The following is a 20300-nucleotide window of genomic DNA, read 5'->3' on the forward strand; positions in this document are numbered from 1 at the left end:
CTGTGTATTAAACTTATACATTAATTTCAAAAGGATTCGTGTCTTCAAATTTAGTTTCCCCACTCATGAGAGTGTGTATATTTCTTATTATATAGAGTTTTGAGTCCTTTAATTAAAAACTCATACTTCTTGCTCTTGGTATGCATTTCTATGGCAAAATACAAATAAAATATATACAAAGTAGAAAAGAAGACTTGGAAAAATTATTAGTTGGAAAAAAATTAGACTTCCTAATATACAAAACCTTATACAGTTGATAGAAAACAACAGTCAGAGGACAGTGGGTAAAAGCCACTGTTTTAAAAGAGGGATGGGGTATAGCTGATGAAGGTAAGAGGGAATGCACCACCTAACGCACATCACAAGCAGTGAAAGAAATGCAAAGCAAAACAAAAGTGCCTTTTTTCCCCTGATGAGATTTGTAAAACTTAAGAAGAATCTCTAACACTGAGTGGTGGAGAAGATGTGCACCTCTCACATTACTGGTGGAAACATAAATTGAAAAAGAATGTGCCAGCATATACAAAGCATCAAAATGGATATGACTTTTGAATCATATTTTTAAGATTTTATTCTACAGAAGAGCTGTAATACAGAAAAGACTTTGCCACCCCCAGCATTATTTGTGACAGCAAAAGTCTAAACATTATCCATAGGGGAATATTGGGATAAATTTTGCTATAGCCACACTATATTGTCATAAGCATGTAATTTCTTCCTTAAATCATTTCCTTTGCAGCTTTCCCCTTTAAGGCTGACTTACATTCAGAATCAAAGAAGTCCCCCACCAGCTCTGAGTCTCAATGCTTGATTTTCTTAATTCCTTTAGTAAGAATGCAGTCTTGAGATCCATGCTTAGTAGAGACAGGGAAAGCAATCAAGTAATTGTCTGAATTCCAACAGTAGAGCTTTCCAAGGCCCTTTGAAGGAAACCTACATCATCAACTAAAGGGAACTTTACTATCTGCCAGGGACAGGAAGGCCTCAAGATTTCAAGATGAAGGAGTGGAAAGCCCATTACTTCCAGTGACTCTGGTAGAGAAAGTTGGGGGAGGGGCACTGTGTGGTACAGGCATCCTGTGCTCTTTCTGGGCCAAAGAATCAGGTACACAGGAATGTCAGGGAAATTGAGGAGGAAGTAAAAGCAATGGTGATATGAAAATGATACTTTGGTCCTTTTGTGACTGTGGGAGAACACCTGTCAGAAACTAAGCAGAATGCAGCAGTATAAGGGGGTTATGCAGAAGGACATTCAGAAGAGAGAGAGTGAAGGGGAGGGGGAGACAGAGAGAGAGGGATACAGAGCAAGGGGAGAGAGGGGGAGAGAGAGAGAGAGAGAGAGAGAGAGAGAGAGAGAGAGAGAGAGAGGAAGAGACAGAGAGGTAGGGAGGCGAAGGGAGACAGAGGCCAAAAGAGAGATTATAGATTGACACACGACTATATATTCATTTATAATAAAAATAAGGAATAAAAATGTTGTGAGTCATAAGCTTTTGAGTGACAGGATTATAGATAACTGTTACCATCTTTGCTCTTTTATGTATTTTCTGAATTTTCCCTAAAAGTCATATACCACTTTTGTAATCAGAAAAACAGACATTAAAACAAACAAACAAACAAACAAACAAACAAGACATTAAAGCATTTAAATCCTTTCTGCTTTCATCGCAGAGAAGTTTTTTTTTTTTTCCTGAATAAGGCTGCAACCAAACCAGGTGAATAATCACAAACCTAAATCCACATCTGAATATGTGCCCCAGATAAACATCTTGAGAAACCAGTACCTGCAAATGAGGTGCCAAGACTTGAACTTTATTAAGCTGCACTGTAATGGGAATGTATGCCTGAAAAGTGGGATCTTGTTCTCAGAGAACTAGATTCCCACCACATAGAAGGGAGGACTGTCACCCCTCCATCTATAGTGCCCCTGGAGTGGCCTCCAACAATGCATGACAAGTCCTCAGGCAGCAGAGAGACTGGAGAAAGAAATCAAAGGATAAGACTAACATCTGGGCAGTAAGAAAGAAAGAAGGACCTTCCCCACTTTGTGGTTTGGGGTCCCAAGAAGCTCAGCTTTTGTGGGAGGTAACATTATAGAAAATCCCTGGGTTTACTCCTTGGGCTGCAGACTAGCCACCCCTGTCTTGATAAATAAACCAGGCTGTCCTGGTTGTGGCCTTGTAAACAACTGAATAAGAGAAACACACAAATGAACAATATGTAGTTATCTCTGTAAAATCCTTTGTTTACTCCTTTGATCTAATTAACATGAGGAAATAGGGCTTAACATGAAAAAGCTTAAAGATGAAAAAAGGAACCTCAAATGAGGACATTTGACCACCATACTTGCTGCAGAGTACTGGTTAGCAAGTGAAGTCTTTAGTGTCAGAACAAGAGAGTACTGATTACAATGATAAGGCTGCCCTGGATCACACCCAGCCTGTAAGGATGAAATAAAATTTGAAATAAAATTATTTATTTATTTATTTATTTATTTATTTATTTATTTATTTTTAATTTTTAAAAATGTTTTATTCAGTTTTGAGAGACAGGGAGAGAGAAAGAGAGAGAGACAGAGTATGAGCAGGGGAGGGGCAGAAAGATGGAGACACAGAATCCAAAGCAGGCCCCAGGCTCTGAGCTGTCAGCACAGAGCCTAATGTAGGGCTCAAACTCATGAACCACAAGATCATGACGAGAGCTGAAGTTGGACACTTACCTGATTGAGCCACCCAGGCATCCGTGAAATAAAATAATTTAACAAAGTGAGATTCCAGTTCTAGGAAAAGATGGACTAGACACACTGTCACTATTCTTATTACTGAAAACAGCTTAAAACTCTGGGCTTAATATACTAAAACAAAGAAAAAAACAGACAAAAGCAATAAACAAACAAGCCTAGGAAGACTGAAAGGTGGAGAGTGAAAGGCAGACTGGCTAGGGACCCTGAGACTTGGTGAACAACACAATGGGGAGGTCCCTGGGTTTCCTTTATGTGTAATATATCCTGGACTAGGTGCTGGACAAGCCAGCAACTTGGCTATGCCAATACACACTCTCAAAAACAGTCTCCTCTCTCTGGCCAAAGGACAAGGAAAGAAGCAGCCTACCAGGATGGAAAAATTTTATGCAATGGACCAAATACCATGGGAAAAAACTGTGACTCCACCCCACTCCTGAGTGGGGAGCCTAGACTTCTACCCTTGTTGGGCTGAAATGAGACACTCATTTCCTTTCTCCCCAAGAGTGGTATCAGAGCAAGCCAAGAGGGCAGGCAGGACTTTCATCCTTGCTTGGTGGTAAGAAGACCCTCTCGGCTCACACTGTCAGCATAGCTATATGGGGAGGCTGGGATTCCATCCCTATCCAAAAGTAACAAAGCATTCTTCTCTTCTCCACCTAAATAGTATCTGTAGAGATGAAGTAGGGAATATTATGAGGGATTCCCTCCTCTGCTCAGCCATGATAGTAGCAGCTGAAGCCCAATAGGAAACCTGAAATTCCACCCCAGCTCAACAGTTATAACAGTTTTATTCCCTCCTCGCTTCTCCAGGGTGTCCATGGAGGTGGAATGGGGAACTTTGTCTTCCATTCCCACCTGGAAATAATGAGGTAACACATTATTTCCTCTGTCAGACTATTGTCCAAGGAGGACTGCCAAAACATAAATTTTAAATAGGATTCAGAATCTCATAACATAATATGTAGGGTATAATTGAAAATCACTCATCACACAAAGAACCAGGAAAATCTCAACTTGAATGAGAAAAGACAGTAGATGCCAATACCTATGTGACACAGATGGAATTCTCTGACAGACATTTTAAAGCAAATATCATACAAATGCTCAATTATAAGCATCCTTGAAACAAATGAGAAAGTAGAAAGTCTCAGTAAAGAAATAGAAGGTATAAAAAAATAATTGAAATTTAGAACTGAAAAATACAACAACCTAAATGAAAAACTTACTGGATAGGCTCAACAGCAAAATGAATAGGACAGAGGAAAGAATCATTGAATTTAAAATTGTTTTTTTCAACGTTTATTTATTTTTGGGACAGAGAGAGACAGAGCATGAACGGGGGAGGGGCAGAGAGAGAGGGAGACACAGAATCGGAAACAGGCTCCAGGCTCTGAGCCATCAGCCCAGAGCCTGACGCGGGGCTCGAACTCATGGACTGCGAGATCGTGACCTGGCTGAAGTCAGACGCTTAACCGACTGCGCCACCCAGGCGCCCCCAAGAATCATTGAATTTAAACACAGAACAATAGATATTACCCAATTTGAACAACAGAAAGAAAATAGAAAAAAATTACCAACCTCAGGGACATGCACATATAGCACAAGATATAAAATTTGCATCATCAAAGTCTCAGAAGGAGAGGAGAAAGAATCTGGAGCTGAAAAGTATTTGGAGAAGGAATTTCTTAAAATTTCCCAAATTTGGAAAAAAATATAAACCTGCAGAATCAAGAAGTTGAGCAAACCTGAAGTTTTATAAATCCAAAAAACAATCTATGCCAAACACAAAATAATCAAACTTCTAGAAACTAAAGCAAAGAGAAAATATTTTTTAAAATTTATTTATTTATTTATTTATTTATTTATTTATTTATTTATTTAGAGAATAAGCAGCCCCAAGCAGCCTCTGCACTGTGAGCACACAGCTGAACACAGGGCTCAATCTCACAAACCATGAGATCATGACCTGAGCCAAAATCCAGAGTCAGACGCTTAAGTGACTGAGCCACCTAGGCATCCCAAAGAAATAATCTTGAAAGCTAAGTGGGGGAAATCACCTAATAGTGGAACAATAATTCAAGTGACAATGGACTTCTCAGAAACCATAAAGACTAGAAGGAAGTGGAATAACATTTGTCAAAAGCTAAAAGGAAAGAAATGTCAACCCAGAGTTCTATATCCAGCAAACATACTCATCAGAACTGAAGGGGAAATTAGGAAATCTTGGATGAATAAAAGCCTAAGAGAATTTATCACTAGCAAACCTACCTAGAAGAAAGGCCAAGGAATTTCTTAAAATGGAAAAGAAATAACAAACAACAAGAACAACAACAAAAATAACAAAACCCTCCCAAAACTTGGAACATCAGGAAGTACAGAAAAACAATGGAAAGAGTAAAAATTTGAGTAATACAAGACATTGCCATTCTTTTCTAAGTTATATTTAATGGTTTAAGCAAAAATTATAACATTGTCCGATGTGATTCTCAAAGTACTACATAGAAGAAATATTTAAGGTGATTGTAAATAGGAGAAGGTAAAGGCACTTAAAGGAGGTAAAGTATCTATATTTTATTCAAATTGATAAAATATTAACATCAGTATACTGTGGTAAGTTACTTATATACAATGCAATACTTGGAGAAATTATGGAAAAAAAACAAAAGAAAGAACTGAACTCATACTGTGTGTTCTATGACCACAGTGGAATCAAAATTGGAAGTCAATAATTGAAAAAAATTTCAAAAACACTTCAACTACTTGGAAACTGAACAACAGACTTCTAAATAATCTATGGATTAAAGAGGACGTCTCAAGAGAAATTAGAAAACATATTCAATTGAAAGAAAATAAAAACACAACATATCAAAATATGTAAGACACAGCTAAAGTACTGTTAAAATGTAAATTGACAGCACCATTTTTACATTAGAATAGAGTAAAAGCCTCAAATCAATAATCTAAGCTCCCACTTTATGAAACTAGCAATATAAACACACAGCCAGTTAAAAAAGGAAGAAAATAATAAAGAGCAGAAATAAAATTAAAAACAGCAAAACAATGGAGAACAATCAGTAAAACAAAAAGCTGGTTCTAGCAAAAGTGACAAAGGAGAAAAGATACAAATTACCTATAACAAGAATGAAACAGAATATTGCTGCATATTCTCAGACACCAAAAGTATAACATGGGAATATTACAAACAAGTGTATACACATAAACTTGGTCACTTAGATGAAATGGATCAATCTCTTGAAAAGGAAAACCTTTTACAACTCACTCAATATGATAGATAGATAATTTGAATATTCCCCTAACTATTAAAGAAATTTAATTTGCAATTTAAATCTTCCTAATGAGAAATCTCCAAGCTTATACTGTTTCTGAAGAATTTTGAAGAATAACACATGTTTAAAAAAAGAATGCCAATTCTATACAAGCTCTTCCAGAAAAGAGAAGAATAAATAACACTTTTCAATTAAATTAACAAGGCCACTATTACCTTAATACCAAAATCTGAGAGATACAGTATATAAAAAAGTAAATTGTATTTTTAATAAACACAAATATTATTTATATATCATAAATATTATATAAATAAGTATAATAAATAATATAAACCCTACTTGGTCATGGTGTAAAATTATATATGTGTATGTATGAAATTATATACATAAAAAACCAAGTCAGATTTATTCCAGGGATGCAAGAATGGTTCAATATTTAAAAATTTATCAATGTAATTTTACCATATTAATAGGCTAAAGAAGACAAATCCCACAATTATATCATTCATGATAAAAAAACTTTCAGGGGTGGCTGGGTGGCTCAGTCGGTTGGGCATCCGACTTCAGCTCAGGTCATGATCTCGAGGTCTGTGAGTTCAAGCCCCGCATCAGGCTCTGTGCTGACAGCTCAGAGCCTGGAGCCTGTTTCAGATTCTGTGTCTCCCTCTCTCTCTGACCCTCCCCTGTTCATGTTCTGTCTCTGTCTCAAAAATAAATAAACGTTAAAAAAAATTAAAAAAAAAAAACTTTCAGAACATTAGGAATCAAGGGGAATTTCTTCAACTTGATACAAAATTATGCAAAAATACTATAGCTAACATAGTTAATGGTGAAGGACTGAGTGTTTTCCAACTATGATTAGGGTCAAGGCAAGGATGTTTGCTCTCACTATGTTATTCAACATACTACTGGAAGTGCTAGCCAGAGCAGTAAGACAAGAAAGGAAATAAAAGACATACAGATTGGAAAGGGAGAAATAAACTGTTACTCTTTGCAGATAAGATAAAAGTCTACATAGAAAATCCTTCAAAGAAGTTACAAAAGATTCCTAGAATAGGAGAATTCAGCAAGTTCACAGGATACAAGATCAACATACAAAAATAAACTGTTATTCCTATACACTAGTAATGAACCCATAAACACTGAAATTAAATATACAATACCATTTGCAATTACTCTGTAAACTGATGGAATACTTAGGTATAAATCTAACAAAATGTGTACAGGACTTAAACTATAAAACACTCATGAAATAAATAAAAGAAGATCTAAATAAATGGAGAGACATATTGTGTTCATGGACTGGAAAACTCAACATTGCAAAGATGTCTCCCTAAAATGATGTATAGGTTTAATGCAATTCCTATAAAAACTCCTGTAAGATTTTTGTACATATAGACAATGTATTATATAATTGATATGCAAAGACGAAGAAACTAGAAGATCTAAATAATTTTTAAAAATAAAAATAATGTGGTATTAATCACTCTAGCTGAATTTCAGACTTACTACACAGCTTAGTTTATTATATGGCTACATAGATCAACAATACAGAATAGAAAACCCAGAAATAAACCTACAGAGGTATGACCAATTGATTTTTTTTTACTTTGGTTGCATTTTTTAACAGATTTATTGAGATATAATTCATGTACCATACAATTATCCCATTTAAAGTGTACAATGTGGGGTGCTTGGGTGGCTCAGTTGGTTAAGTGTCCAACTCTTGATTTTGGCTCAGGTTATGATCTCCTGGTTCATGAGATTGAGCCCTGTATCAGACTCTGTGCTGATAGTGCAGAACCTGCTTGGGATTCTCTCCTTTTCTCTCTCCCCTTTCCCCACTTGCGTGTGTGTGTGTGTGTGTGTGTGTGTGTGTGTGCCTTCTCTCTCTGTCTCTCAAAATAAATAAATAAACATTAAAAAATAAAGCTTACAATTCAGTGATTATTATAATATTATATTATTAAGTTTTTAAAATTGTGGAAATGTATATGTAACATAAAATTTGCCATTGTATCTGTTTTTTAAGTGTGCAGTTCAGTGGCATTTCAAAAATTAGGAACATTTCACGAATTTGCATGTCATTCTTGCTCATGGTCTATAGTAATTTCTCTGCATCACTCCTATTTTTGTACATGTACTCCCAAAGTGGGTACTGGTCAAGTGATTTTTGATAAAAGTATAAAAGTAAATCAATGGAGTAAAGTCAATCTTTTCAGCAAATGGATATCATTTGCTGATTATATACCCATCAGCAAAAAAAAAAAAAAAAGCCAAAACAAAACAAAACAAAAAACCTCAATCTCATATTTTATACAAAATAAAGTAAAAACAGATTATAGATCCATATGTAAAACACACACCTATCAAGTCTTTAGAAGAAAAAATAGGAGAAAATCTTTGGGTTGTAGGGCTTGGTGACAAATCAAAAGCAAAATCCATAAATTGGACTTTATTGAAATTAAAGCTCTTGGCTCTGTGAAGGACCCTGTTAAGAAGGTGAAATGGCGAGCTGGGAGAAAAGGTTTGCAAACCACATTACCGACAAACAATTCCTATCTAGAAAATATAGAATCTCATCATTCAATTCTAAAAGACAAACAATCCAATTAGAACGTGGGCGAAAGCCCTGAAGAGGCCATATATAAAGGAAGGCTTTTATCTCTGCTACTGTAGCCAGTATGTAAATGGAGCACAACTTGATTCAACAACGGCACCCCAGGCCCTGCAGGGGAGCTTTGTGGATGCAATTAAGAAAAGACTGCAGAGAAGGACGCCAACAAGGGACCAAGGTCAAGGAGGCTTATACACTAGGCCTTCGTCAGCAAGTGCTATGCAGAGAGACCAGGAGACTTCACAGAGATATGGGAAGAGATTCACACTAACCTTATGAACCAGGTATAACTGATAGGGGCAGAAAAAGCCAGTCCCAGCTGCTTTAAGTGCTTAACTCTGAACTTGAGCCAATTTGGGCTGACAGAGAGACATTTTTTGCAGTTATGGCATCTGTTTTCCAAGAGTGCTGCATGGGATGAACAAGGTCCCTGGTGGTCTCAAGTGCCCAAGTCATGGATTCCATGATGTGTATTAATGAGTGTTTTATAGCAGTGCTGTGCCAGGCACTGGGGAGAAAGACAAGGTGTTCTTGCTCGCCTGTGTTGGCAGGTTGTCGAGAGTTTAGCTCAGCTATTTCATGGCATTGGCATACATTTTGTGTGGTCAAATGGCCTGCAGGGCCCTTAAATGACACCAGCCCCCTCATGCAAGCACATCCCCTAAATAGCAGCCTGCAGAATTATAAGCAAATATAAGTTCCTGATATGACTTCTCCAACAGCCCTTGTGAGAGTCTCTGCCATCTCATAGGGCTTCCCCTTTGTGTGCTCCTTAGGTAAGACCCTTGTGAAACTTAACAAAGCCCTGCTTTTTTTTTTTTGGTCTGAATTGAACAATCTGGCCTTATTCCAGCATTCCCTGAAGCATTCCATCCACAGACTCTAATATGAAGGCATGAGCCCCAGGTCCTGCCATGCCATTTTGTCTTTATCTGCACCCTTGCTTGACCTCCCCTTTTTGCCCCCAGGGGCATCATGTACTTCCTTCAGGACCTGCAAGTAATAAACTCTATTTCATTTTCTTGTGTGGTCTTTTGTTGAACTGCAACTGACCATCTGCCATCCTTGGCCTCTGCTTAGCAAATGTTAATTTAACAAGAATAAAACCATAACACAGTTAAATAAGGGATAAAGAGTTAAAACTGCCAGAAGCACCTCTAGAGAAGGGTGAATACAAAAAAGGGTCAGAGAATGACAAACACCTCAATGCAGAAGGGTGTGGTGAGCAAGGCAGAGGTGCCCCTCTGGAAATCCATCTTGAATTAGGAAGGGGGGCGGTCATAGTGGACATGGGACTACATGCCTGGTCAGCTTGGTACTTCCTTCCACAGACCCCCAAATGAGCTGGCATCACACAGGATTAGTACTTGTGTATTAACCATCTTTTATTTTCTATATTTGATGATTTGACATCTTGGGGCCTTGATAACCCTAAAGGGACAGCTCTTCCCAGAGTTAGCCAGTTCCTAGAGATAGTAAAGAACTCACCCCTAAGCATGGCTTTCATATACAAAACAACAAATCTAGGGTCCACACCCTAAACACCTTCACTATGGAGGACACTCCAAGCCACTATCCACCTGCCCTAAATACCCAGGACCAAGTACTAGATGACTAGGGACAGTCCCTATGCTTCAGAGACCACTGGAATTAGTCACATTAGCCAATCCTAACCCCGCTCACCCTGCCTTACCCATCCCTTCCCATGGAAATGACAATAAATCCTCTTGCCCACATTTTACCCTCATTCCCTGTGCTTCCTGACCAACCTGAGGCTCCTTGTGGCATGGTATGCCCCCACTTCTTGGGAACTGTGATTAAGAAACTATTTTTTGATTGACAATCATTTCCTGATCTGTTGGCCTTACTATGTCTCAAACTTTCTATTAACACACTATATTCTAAAGCAACTTGTACTTGAGATTATGACTAAACTTCACACATTCAGCCTCTTTTTCTGTAACATGATTCCATTCTTCATATCAAGACTTTTCTGGCTGCTCCATCAAGTTAAAGGGGATCCTTTAGAATACTGATAATGAAATTGAGCCAACTCCCCAGACTCAATCCAGAGTGTGCTGAGAAAGTTAGTGCCCCCACCTTAGAGAGTGAAGCTCTGTGGGTCCAAGTCCTGCCTGGTATGCAGGGTGAGACCATCTGGAGTGGGGAGGAGTGGGGGATTATACTAGGTCCAGATCAGAGTTTGGGGATGTTGAGTATTCTACCCATTCTGTTTATGATTCAGATGAGGTCACACACAGAGCAGGAGTGCTGATGTGACCAAGACAGAATGAGAATGAGCAGTGATGAAATGAGCCTCATGCTAAATGTTCACTGACTGGTTCATGAGCTGACAAAAGCTTGATTACCCAAAGCAATAGTGGGACACGTCCATCATTTCATTCATCATATGAAAAAGGCTGATTTTCCAGCAAGTCTTTGACTTGAAGGGGATGTGAGGTGCATTGCAGGCTCTCAGCCCTTCAGGGTATAGACCAGGGTGACGTCATAGCTTTGTCTACACTCCCCGCTTCAGCCGGTCTCCTGGAGCTGGCTCCACACGACAAGCAGTGCAGGGTCTCTGGCTATGACATGCTGCTGTGTCTGAGCTTCTCACTTTCCTTCCTGTGCTTTAAAGCACATTGCGCCATCCTAAATCTACCCTGCTCAAAATTGTTTTCCTTCCTTTTTTCTCCCTCTCTCTCTTGCCTTACTTTCCTTTTTATCACTAATCTCCATAATTCTGCCAACTTCACTTGCTATAAATCACTTTGAAGTCACCAGGTTCTCCAGGGGGAATGAAATCTAAATTGCATGATGATATCTGTAATACCTACAAGAGCCCTGAAAAATACAACCACAAGAATGGGAAAGCTTTTACCTCCCTAACACTTCTTAGAGTGAGGTGTTTTTTTTTTCCTTGCAAAGTTGCAAAACTCCACTAATTTTAAGTCTGAGAATTGATTCCCTGGTTTGCACTGAGGTTCAAAGGATATTGTGAGAATACACATTTGAGATAACAGGGGATAATGCATTTTGTTTGTGTCATCTCAGATTGGGGTCCATTGGCTTGTTCTTGGAAGCTCTCCCTGTGGGTAAACTCTGAGTGGCTGGGAGGCGATGGACCAGGACAGAAGCCCCAAAGGGGATTTTTTTCCTCGGTCCTATTTCCTGGGCAAAGACTTTCTGAGCACTTACAAAGGTGTGTCAAGGAAGTACAGCTATGCAGCAGGGCACAGGGTGGTGTTCTGCCCTGGAGGTCGGTCTGGGGCAGCCCACACAGGTCCAACTGGCAGTGCTAAGTAGGAAGTTAGCCGCCCAGGTAAAGACTCTGGGAAACTGAATGAGCATGATGTGGGGAATCTAATCAAAATGCAACTTAATTTTTGTCTCCTTGACCTCCTATATTCAGGAGGGAATTTAGCTGGGGGAATTCAGAAGAGTTTTCTTTCCACTGGATGAGAATCTGGTATACCCCCCTGACTTATAAACACAGTCCAGATCATAAATGGAATGTACTGTGTCCACTGAGTTAATCACACCTCCGTCTCTCAATATTCATTTAAGGTACCTTCTCCTCCAGCCCCTCTAAACCTGGGCTGAGGGATCCTGCCTGCTATAAAGGGGGCGAGGCCTGGTATATTTTGATGAATTTTAGGCAGGGGAAGGGAAGTTTGAACTGAGGATCCTCCAGACCCCACCTTATGTCCCCAGGCCTGGCAGAACTTTTCACTAGGAAACATCATTAATAGGGTGAAAGGCAAACCAAAGAAAGAAAAGTTCACTGAAATCCACAGAATCAAGACAGAAGTTAATAAGAAATAGCTAATCCAATATAAAAATGGAAAGATATCTGAACACTTCATAAAAGGATACCTGAATGGCCAAGAACCAATGAAAATTTGCTCAACCTCAGTTACCACAGAAATTAAACTAAAATCGCAATTAGACACCTCCCATATCTGAAATCACTGAAACAAAATATACCAAGTGTAAGTGAAGATGTGAAGTATCTGGATCCTTCCTCCTGAGCTGGTGAGAGTATAATTGGTTCAACACCTTTGGAAGATACTTGGCAGTATCTATCAAAACTGATCACACATATACCCTATGACCAGCAATTTCAGTACTTGGTATATACTCAACCACAATGTGTACACATGTATACCAAAGCATATGGAAAGAATTTTCATGGCAGCCTTACTCACAGAGCTAAGAACTAGAAGCAACTCAAATGAATACCAATGGTAGGCTGGATAAATTGGTATATATGCACACATGGACGAAGAGTATATTAGTAGCACAGTATGAATGAATGACCTATGTTCAATATACTTATCATACAACATACTATAATTCATCACATGAAGTTTACAAATAACCTACAGGTTAGAAGTCATGATAGTGAATAGAGTGGATAGAGAAAAAAGGAGGTGATGGGTTAAAAACACAGGGGGCAAAATGGATGCAGATAATGAGCTATGTTTTGGTCTGAGTGGTGATTACAAAGGGATATGTGCATTTCTGTATAACTCATGAGGCTGTACATTTTGATGTGTGTTTTTCTGTAGGTATGTTATACTTCAATAAAAAAGATGGGCAATAAAAATCTGTGGACCATAAAAGAGCCCTTAGGTAAACCTAATAAATAGGCTCATGAAGAACTTCTCCAATCCAACTTCTGTTTACACACATTTTTGAAAAACAGCCTTCCTGGCACGTAGCTGGGCATTTGCTAGCATGCTATTGATCATTTCACTCAGTCTGAACACTTTTATCCACATCAGCAAACCACAGTCTGCCCCTTCCTCCAATCCCTTCTCCCCACAGCCAGATAGATCTTTAAAAGATATAAGTTATATCACATAATTCCCTGCTTGAAACTCACCAACAGCTTCCCACTACACTGGATTAAAACCCAAGCTTGCTTCTCAGACTTCAATGTCTTTGTCTTTCAGTACTGCACCACCTGCTGTGCCCACTGCTCCAGGCTTACCTGGCACCAGGGCTGTCCAGGACCAGTGCTTCAGGTCTGTCCCCCACACATGCTGGGTACTCCTCACACCCTTTCCTGCACTTGTGGCTGACTTTGCTGGAAGAGCTTCCACAGCACTTCCCACCCTTTTCCTTGCATTCCAAGAATCTGCTTCAATTTCACCACTGCTGAGAAGCTTTCTTCACTCCCACCCAAACTGCCCTCCCCATTATTATATTACCGTACCAATTACTACTTCTGGAGAACTAATATAATCTGTAATAACATTATGCAGCCATCCATCCATCTGTCCCTCTATCCTGTGTGTGTTCCCTTTGGAGAATTTAAGTTCTGGGAACTTGCCTGTTTTGTCTCCCCAGGACCTAGCACATAGCACAGTTCAGGGCATGTCAGAGCTACTCAGTAAAAGTATGTTGAAGAAGTAAATGGAAATTATAAAGGCAACTACCCATTCAATCCATTCCTCTGCTTTACACCCGGGCAAAGGTGTTTCCTAAACTCCTGAACTCCAAAGTGAGCATTCAAGACATTGCCATTTTGGCAAAACTGTACTGAGGTCTTCCTGGCTCAACAGTGTGCTGCATACAGAGGGTACACTAAGACACAGACACTGCTCACATTTTAGTGGTATAGTGAGACACAAATAGGTTACTTCAGTTCATACTGGTTTGTAAGGAAATTATATAATTGTAAACAATGTTATGAAAATGAAACCAATCATCCATCTTTCTTTCTTTCTTTCTTTCTTTCTTTCTTTCTTTCTTTCTTTCTTTCTTCTTTCTTTCTTTCTTTCTTTCTTTCTTTCTTTCTTTCTTTCTTTCTTTCTTTCTTTCTTTCTTTCTTTCTTTCTTTCTTTCTTTCTTTCTTTCTTTCTTTCTTTCTTTCTCTTTCTTTCTTTCTTTCTTTCTTTCTTTCTTTCTTTCTTTCTTTCTTTCTTTCTTTCTCCCTCTCTCTCTTTTCTTTCTTTCTTTCTTTCTTTCTTTCTTTCTTTCTTTCTTTCTCCCTCTCTCTCTCTCCTTTCTTTCTTTCTTTCTTTCTTTTTTTCTTTCTTTCTTTTCTTTCTTTCTTTCTTTCTTTCTTTCTTTCTTTCTTTCTTTCTTTCTTTCTTTCTTTCTTTCTTTCTTTCTTTCTTTCTCTTTCTTTTTGTCAGGAACCCAAGAAACCACCAGAGGAAAAGCATTTAGAAAGTTTTACTAGTAATTATTCTCACCTACTATTTAAAAAGTATTGCTTAATGCCTTCAATAGTGCACTTTGTATTAACACCTTTATTCTGTGGTCTGAAATATTATGCTGTTGAGATGCACTGGCAATCAAAGAAAACAAAACGGACCAGACAATCGTACATGATGTGTGATTGGGCACAACTGTCAGAGAGAAATAGGGCAGAAAGGAGAAAGGACAGCAAAATGCGCACAAGATCAGCAAGAGCGAAGAGAATGTCCTGCAGGAAAGAAAGGATGTGTGCTTTCCTGGTGCTCAAATACCTTTGTCACCGCATCACAAGGACATGCTGGAAGCAATGCGAGTACCCAGCAATGAGGAACACTGCTAGGAAATTTGGTCTATCAACTTCAGTTGAACATTTTTCAGACATTAAAAGTCATCTAAAAAATGAAGATGACCAAATGGTATGTTCCCTGTGATGGCACTTTGTAAAATCTGTGCATGTGGACACAGAGATCCAAGCAGGTCATTCCCCTCTGAAAGCTGCCCAGGGTCCTACACCACTTAAAGTGAATGATGGTGACACCTGGGTGGCTCAGTCGGTTAAGTGGCTGACTCTTGATTTTCGCTTATGTCATGATCTCACGGTTTGTGAGTTCAAGCCCTGAATCGGGCTCTGCACTGACAGCATGGAGCCTGCTTGGGATTCTGTCTCCGTGTCTCTCTGCCCCTCCCCCACTTGCTCTGTCTCAAAATAAATAAAAATAAATGTAAAAAAAATAAAGTGAACTATGAAAATTGCAAAATAAGTCACATGTATACCACTGTGATGTGCAAATGGTGTTCTTTGATCTATTGTTGTTTACTTCATTTAATTTTTTTTTAAATTTTGAAATAATTTCAGATATATAGAAAAGTTGCAAAAATAATACAAAGGATTCCTACTTACCTATATATAACTATATACCCCAAATGTTAAAGTTTTACATGTTATCATTCTATGTATGAGTCTAATCTAAAGACTCTATTCATTTCACCCATTGTCCCAACAATGTCCTTTGTGGCAAAACACTTGTTTTCTGATCCAGAATCCTACATTGTATTTCATGCTCATATGTCTAATCTAGTTTTTAAAAATCTGAAACAGCTTCTTAGTCTTTCATTTCATGACCTTTACATCCTCCAACTTGGGTATGGAATGTCCCTCCATCTGGGTCTGTCCTGTGATGCTTCATGATTAGAGTAATTGTACATTTCTAGCAGGGATATAACAGAAGTGATGCTCTGCCCCCAGTGCCCAAGCACCAGATGCCCAAGACACATGATGTCTACTGGGCTCTAGGTGGGCTCGTCACTGATGATGCTCATTTTGATCTCTTGCTTAAGACAATGCCTGTCTGTTTCCTTCACTATAATGTCACTATGTCTTCATTTGTAATCCACCTTGCGTGGAGACACTTCATGCACATATTCTACATCTCAGTGAATTTGTCTCCACTAGTTTAGCACTCAGTGATATTCTTGCCTAGAACAATTAAAACTTTGGTAGTTGTCAAATGATGATTTTCTAGTTCCTTCCTTTCTTCGACATTTATTAGCTTGTATTCCACTTAAGAGAAAGCTTTTCCTTTACCCCTTCCCCATTTATTTCTCTATTTATTCCTTTATTTACATTAGTACAGGTGTATGCACTTTTCTTTACTAAAAATTACCTATTTAATAAGTAATAACCAACTGCTGTTACGATTAGTTTGAGGCTCAAACCATCCCACTGTCCACCTGACTTGCCCCCATCACTCTTTGATGATATGTTTTTCCTGAGGTTCTAGTTATGCAAACACACCGTGCTTCTCTGACTCTCTTCTCATGGCACCCCCTATTTCTTTGCCGGATAATTCCTACTACTCTTTAAAGAGTCAATTTAGTAAGTTTCCCCAACTTCTCTTATCCTCCCTTCTCAAATCTTGCTACGACCTTGATAACCCATGTTTCTTTTCCATCCTATGCCCTGCCTGCTGGTTTAGGCTTAAGCAGTGGAGTCTGTGACTCAAATTTCTTTCTTACCCAGGTAAAGAACCATTCTGGTCCATGTGAGGTACTCAACAAATAAATATTTGCTGAATAAGTGAATAGGGAAGAAAAAAACAAAAACAACAGTGGAAACCTTCTTATTCTACATAACCTGTGATTCTATAGGTTTTTATATATTAGATCAAATCTCATACCTTTGTTGTTGAGATCTTCCATCTCCTTGCTAAATTTTTTCCTGTTATTTGAAGTTATTGAGAAAGCCAGATTAGTCTCTCACTACTATTTGCATTTTTCACTTCGTGTGCTGACACTTGGGGCATAATGTTTTAAATTCCTTCTTCCTTTTTGGTTCCCAGATATTGTCCTTCTCAATAACTTAGATGTGTAACACACATCTGAAAAATATTCCAAACTCAGCTTCAGAGAGTCTGATATTTCTTTCCAAATCAACCATCCTGGAAATCTTCCTGTCTCCATTTAGGGCAACCTCATGTTTCTATTTCTTCTGGCCAAAGACTGCAGGAGTCAATGTGAACTATTTCTTTCCCACTCCCCATCTGGCCCATCAGCAAGTCCTGTTGAGTTCTAAATACAATTTGAACACTGACCTGCCTGCTTCCCACTGCTCCCCCTGCCATATCCTCATCCAAGTACTGTCTTTTCTCACCAACAGTATTTATTGCAACTGTCTCCTCCCTAATCTCCCAGAAAGGCTGACATCTAGTTTCAAAACAAGGATCTTGCTAAACCTAAGTTAGATCAAGTCCCCCTGCCCAGGACCCTCCAATGATGTCCCATCTTACTCAGAGGCAAAGCCAAATCCTACAGTGCCTGACAATGCTTTGAATGACATGGTGCTTGGTTCCCCTCTGATCCCATCTGCTTCTCCTCCTTATCTCCCCACCAGCCATACTCTTCCCAGATGTTTCCTCTTCCTGGAACAGACATCCCTCTCCTCCTCCAGATCCTCCTCACAATCACTGCTTGATGAGGCCTCCCCTGACCTCCTTGTCTAAATGCTCAATTCCTCATGTGGGACTTCACTGCTTCAAGTCTCTGTTCTCTGCTTTATCTGTTCTCCTCAGCACTGTTCACTAATGGTCTATATATTACACACATATATTGTATTTTTTGGTCCATTTCTCCCATTAAAGTGTAATTTCTACAAGGACACAGAGTTCTGTTTGTTCAGTAATATATAGTGCCTGGCCAAAAATAGGTACACAATACATATATTAAAAATTAAATTGAAATGCAATGAGTTCTATATCTGAAAGGATATTTCTAACTTCCTATTCCACTTTTCTAGTTAGAGGAATAGTTTTCAGGATATCTAGTGTAGCATTCTGTGGGCAATCTATGGTGTGTTTTCTATCTAAAAGGAAAAACAGGTGGACTTGGGTTGCTCTTCACTCTTAAACCAGATTGAAAAACTGTCAAGGTTCTGCTCATTTCTAAGCAAAAGGAATCCAACAGCATCATGTTAGAGGCAATCAGACATATCCGTTTGCCTTTTTTTTTGCTTTTAAGCTTAAATAATAATACATTTTTTACACAGAAATTAAGAAGTGTAGATGATCCCTGTAAAGGCTTAGTGACAATGTACATGTTAATATTAATGATAAATAATTGCAATATTTATTTATTTATTTATTTATTTATTTATTTATTTATTTATTTATTTTTGAGAGAGCACAGGCAGGGGACGGGCAAAGGGAGAGGGAGAAAGAATCTTAAGCTGCCTCCATGCCCAGTCTGGAGCCCGATGCAGGGCTTGATCTCATGACCCTAAGATCATGACCCTTAAATCATAACTCGAGCTGAAATCAACAATTGGATGCTTAACTGAGGCACCCAGGAGCCCCCTAAACAGAGAAAGCATTGCAGAAGAGTTTAAAGTTACACACAAGACACTACCAAACAGGTGTCGGGTGATTCACCCACATTTTACAGACTGTTTCAGTGAGTTCCTTTTGTGTCACATCCAATAAAGTTGCTATTTCTGTATAATCAATGTGTGTTATCTCGAGATAATCAGGGTGCAACAGTACAGCATAAGACAGCAGATGGGTTTACAATAGGGGGAGAAGGTATTAAAACAATATCATTAGGTTTAAGTGAAGTCAAAGGCAATGTTGACTCAAATGCACACTTTGTAAGAGCACAGAGCCTTTGGGCTACCACTTGTGTCCTATGCAAAGTTAAGTGGCCTCAGGTGATTTCTTCCACTTTCATCTTCCTGTTCTCTTCTACCTCAGTATGTCTTTTGAGCTGTCCTCTCCCAGGGTGCAATCTTCAGCCACAGTTAGCCTGTGAAAGTGTTCTTCAAGAACAAAAGCTGAAAATCAAGTTAAAAACCTTACTACTCATTTTCTCCAGCATTGTTTGTGAAAGACACTACGACTTTTGTCTAACACAAAATAAGGTAACGATTTCTAAATTAATGTGACCATTACTTGGTTTCCTTTTCCTGCCCATAAAATTAAAATTTTGTATTAAATTAATGGAGGCCACTGAAAAATCACGTGTATATCCCACAAAGAAGCCAGGTGACAGCTGACAGCGGCTGTACACAGCTTGCCCGTGTCACAGGAGTAATGGCAAATACTCTGCACATCAGCCTCCGTATTGAACTTGGGGTTCCCTGAAGTCATGGCTGGTGCACTTGTCATCAGATTCCCCACATGTGACTTGATGTACATGCTCAATAAAAATATGTTGACTGATGGAGTGAATGAATGCATAACCAAAGAAGAAGAGGAGGCAGGATCTGGGTGTGTAAACAGTTGTCAGAGCACAGTGGCTGGCCTCCACCTGCAGTACAGACTCATCCTTCCTTGCATGGATTCTGGGCATTTAGCCCAGGCATACTATGGGGGACAAAGGGCTCTGTGATCTCTTTGAAGTTGATGGAGGAAGAGAAGAAAGCAGTTCACCCAGAACCCATAGCAGGAACTGAGGGAAGGCATGGGCATGGAGGTCTGATCGGTACGGAGAGGATGGCACCAAAAGCACACCCATCCCTTCTCACCTCAGCAACCCTGGAGCAGCTGTGAAGTTTCTGAGGGTGACACAACTCCCAGTTTGAGAAACCCAGTCTGTCTGGGTCCCCACATGTATATATGACACGACACTTCTTGGTAGACATTCACAGACTTCTCAGACAGAGGGCAGATCCTCATGGATGCCCACTAGCTGACTCCCAAAGCTCCCCTGGCTGGACAGTGCAGGTGTGCAAATGTGCTTCTGAACCCTCTGTAGCTTTGACGCAGAGACTTGTGGCAAGGTGTGACAGCTGGCCTGCAGCAGTGGCCCTACGAGGCCATGATGAACAAGGCCATGATGAACAAGCCACTTGAAGATGGCTTACAAGACGGAGTTCATGGCTTAGGGAGGATGATCAGAGTTGGCCAAGATGCCACCACTGACAGCATGAGGAGACCAGGGAGTTAAACTTTGT

General features: G+C 39.3%; 1 protein-coding gene and 1 non-coding gene across 2 annotated transcripts in view; both read right to left on the reverse strand.

Moving 5' to 3' along the window:
* Nucleotides 1-20300, reverse strand: part of OTUD7A (OTU deubiquitinase 7A) — a 371485-nt gene that overhangs the window by 207723 nt on the left and 143462 nt on the right. The window lies entirely within an intron of this gene.
* Nucleotides 8084-8189, reverse strand: LOC111561081. The gene has a single exon (XR_002743444.1). It is a non-coding gene; the product is annotated as a U6 spliceosomal RNA (small nuclear RNA).

The sequence above is a fragment of the Felis catus genome, chromosome B3 (assembly GCF_018350175.1).
Source record: "Felis catus isolate Fca126 chromosome B3, F.catus_Fca126_mat1.0, whole genome shotgun sequence".
NCBI lineage: Eukaryota > Metazoa > Chordata > Mammalia > Carnivora > Felidae > Felis > Felis catus.